Below are 4,217 nucleotides of genomic sequence, written 5' to 3'. Positions count from 1 at the left end.
GGTCAAATGGTTAGGTAAATTGATGACCTAATGTATGATAAAATAATACCCTAAGAGCCTAGCCTTCATCTTTTTCATTTTCCTTTCTCCTCCACCAAAATTTTCAGCCATTCTAAGGGTTTTGGAAGCTTGAACTTTCAGCCATTCATCTCTCTCTCAAGTAAGTGATTTAGATGCCCATTTTTGATAATTTTTGGTACTTTTGGAACCCTTATAGCATGAGCTAACTAATGGAGGGACCAGTTTGCAAAATGGTTGATAGGCTAGGGATTTGACATGAAAGGATTTATGATTTTTTCTGAGTTTTTATGAAAGAAAATGAATCTTAGTTGTGTTGAAAATAACTTTTGTGAAAGAACTTCTCATGGAAACCCTAATAGGATCATTCAGTAAAGATTGTAAAATAGATAGTAATTTGATGAAATAATGGGAATTTTGGGTCACTATAAGAGTAAAAAGGGTTCGTCTAGGCTTAAGACTTGAAGAAATTCGATAAAAATCGATTTACGAGCCCAAGAGCAAAATTGTAATTTTGTGAAAAGTTTAAGGGCAAAATGGTCAAATTTTCCAAATTATATATTGTCGATGATTTTATCAATATAGTGGTTAAATGAGTAAATTTTTATCATCTCAGACCAAGAAAGATGAAAACCGAACTTGGATCGGGGAAAGGCCTAGCAAGTAGAGTAAATCGTTTAGCCGCCTACATTTTGTAATCTGAGGTAAGTTGTGTATTAATAATGCAACTATATTGCTATGATGTATGAATGAATTGATATTTCATAAATTGTTTGATTATGATTATGAGAATGCATGTCGAGAAATTACTGTAGTAAAGACTTCCGATTGAACATTTGGAATAGACTTGAATATTCGTACCATAACATTGGGTGGTATGTGAGCCAGTGTAAAACATGTCTGGGACATGCATCGGCCACGTTATGAGATCCAGTGTAAGACATGTCTAGGACATGCATCGGCCTCAGGATATACAAGCTAGTATAAGACCTGTCTGGGATATGGCGTCAACTTGTTGTGTGTCAGTGTAAGACCTGTCTGGGACATGGTATCGGCACCGATAGATGAGAGGCAGTGTAAGACCTATCTGGGACATGGCATCAACCTCAATATACGAAAGTCAGTGTAAGACCTGTTTGGGACACGGCATCGACTTTAATGTACTAGCCAGTGTAAGACCATGTCTGGGACATGGCGTCGGCATCTTATTCATGTTTGAGGTTATTGAGTATCCTGTAATATTCCAAATAGTTCAACAAAAGATTTCTCAATTATATCGAAATGAGAAAAGTTATGACCATGTGGTGAGTAGTACAGGTACCTACTTGAAATGTATGAGATGTGGATTCAGTACATGCTATATGAATGGTATTGGATAGTGATGAGTAAGTTGTGCTTATGTTTATTTATTGTATTCGAGAACAAGCTATGAAATTGTTATGAGCATATTGTGGTATGATGATTAGTTGATATTTATTTTCATGCAACTTACTAAGCCTTAGGCTTACCCCCGTTCCTTTCTATTTTCTTATAATGTCGCCAAAGTAGCTTGTGGATCATCGTCTATGTTAGAGAAGTCAGTCACACTACCATTTGAAGCACTTGGTATAGTTAGTTCTCTTATTTTGAGTATGGCATGTATAGGATCTTTTAATTTTGTTTTAATGTCACATTATTTTGGGGCCAAATATGTTGGCTTACTTTAGTATTTGACTCATTTTGTATAAGTCCATGAAATATGGCTAATATTGAAAGTTGTTTTATGAATATAAGAAGGTCTTTCATGAATGAGGAATAGTTGGTATGGTTGACCATGTGAATTTCAATGTTTGGCTAGCAAAATGCATGAATTGGTTGCTTAAACATATGTGAAATGTGTAGAGATCTTAGTTATGGTTGCTCGATCGAGAAATCATGTCATGCTAGACTTTGGCATGATGGTTGATATTATATTTTGGTTCAGGGTGGCAAAGGGCTTGGTAGATAGCCTTATATCGTCCACAAGGGTAGACACACGGACGTGTGTCTAGGCCGTGTGTGACGCATGATCAGCCCCATAGGCATATTGCTCGACCGTGTGTCCCCTGCACCTCGAATTTGTAAGTCAGTATGCATGGTAGTAAACACATAGGCAGAGACATGGCCATGTGTCTCTGCCGTGTGGAAGACACAGTCTCTGGCCACAGGCGTGTGCTTTGACCGTGTGCCCCTAAATTGTTGCTGACGTCAGAAATAGAATGTCAAGGTTTTAGACACGGGCGTGTCATGGCCATGTGAGGGACACGAGCCATAGGCACAGGCATGTGTCAGGCCGTGTGGAAAATCCTGTAGGTTCAAATTTGGAATTTAATTCTCACGGGCTCAGGGCACGGGTGTGTCCCCTTATGCTTAGGCCGTGTGAACCACACGGGCCTTTGGCATGGCCAGCTCAATAGGGCCGCATGAGCGTGTGCCCTATTTTAAGTGACATTTTTCAAAGTTTTCAAAGGTGTTCAAATTAATTCTAGATAGTTTCAAAAGCTCAATTTGGGCCTCGTAGACCCATATTAAGAATATCCAGACTAAGATTGAAAAGTTTTAAATTCGATCAAATTTTATGATTTGAAATGATTGTATGCATGAGTTTAAGTCAAGTAATGCCTCGTGCCCAGTTCCAGCCTCGAACTCGGGTAAGGGGTGTTGCACCAACAGTAGTGTTCTAGTTATGGTCACTCACCAGCCCCTTTTTCCTTACCACCCTCTTTTTTATCCGTCTTTCCCTTTATTTTCCTTTCTCTCATTCTTCATCCTCCTTACCTTTTCCTTTTCTATGTGCTCCGCCCCTCTTCCCTCTTAGGTTGGCAACAAGGTTGCCAACAATACTTCGATAGGAACCTTAGTTCAAAGTTGACCTATTTTTTTGTCTCTTTTCATTTTTTTCTATTCTTTGCTCCCATTTTTTTTCCTTTGTCCTATCTGCCCTTGATTTCATCGTTGTCAGTCTTTAGTCACCGCCATGATAGTAATGACTATCACATTCGAATATCTTTAAGAACCCAAATTTAAAGGAAATTTTGGGACCTAATTGAACATATGGCAAGTTGGTGGACTCTGACAGGAATTTTGGGAAAAATTATAAATTGCTAAGTAAATAGTTAAGTTCCAATTATGGTTTGGTTAGAATTGAATCAGTTGGTTCTATAGTGAGAGACAGAATGGTTAAGGATGAATGGTTGTATTGGTCAGCAAAGATCGTGCCAATAGAGTATATATATAGGTGTGCGTGGACCCAAAATTTTTCTCAATTTTGTTTATCAATTTTTCTCTTTGTAACATTGTTTTCTTCGATCGCTTCAAAAAAGAAAAGGAGGTAACTGAAAAGAGCTCTGCATGTTGCAACCGTCGTGTGAATCGAAGTCTAGAAGTAGACAAATTGGAAAAGTGGTAAGCTTTTTTAACTCTCTGTACTTGTGGGTTAAAGGAAGAAGTTGAGTAAAGACTCTCAAAGGCTTCTATATAATTAAAGATTATAAATTTCTAAATACTTACCACTTTTAGTTTAACTGATAAATGGTTGTCATACTTTCCTGTTAGGACAGAGGAGACTCTGACGTTTGGACCTACTAAGATGATGAGGATAAAGAAATTTAGGTGAGTTTTTGTACTCTTCCTTTGGGTGACCAACGATGCTATGTTTTTGGTTGAATTACCTTTGTGTTGTCCTGAGTTGAGTCCTAGGTCATGATTGAGTATGAAAGTGATGAATGACTATGCTATGGGTGTATAACCTTGTATCAATATGAGTGTTTGAATGCTTGTTGATTTTCTTATAATTACCCCCACAGTGTTTGAATACTTAGCATACTATGTGTTTTCAAATATCGTCTTATTTTTATGATAAATGCATGTTCATTATATATGATAAGTATAGAGGAATTTACCTTGATAGGATAAATGGAGATAGGCATAGTTGGCGCATTGAAGGAATTGGTAGATGGTTAGGAAAAAGGAATTTCGATTAGATTCCACAATCTGGTGTCACTGGGTGTAAACCGTGATGTGCAAAACTTCGACCCTTGCAAAGAGGACACTGCAATGTTTGAGCATAAAGGTTAGTTATGAGATGGAATGAAACCATGACTACGGTTATCGGCTAGTCCTTTGGGGCGACACTATGACGACGATTTATAGGTTTCTTAGAGCAACATCACGACGGGAGT

The sequence above is a fragment of the Gossypium arboreum genome, chromosome 6, assembly GCF_025698485.1.
Source record: "Gossypium arboreum isolate Shixiya-1 chromosome 6, ASM2569848v2, whole genome shotgun sequence".
Taxonomy (NCBI): Eukaryota; Viridiplantae; Streptophyta; class Magnoliopsida; order Malvales; family Malvaceae; genus Gossypium; species Gossypium arboreum.
Note: the sequence above shows the minus strand (reverse complement) of the source record.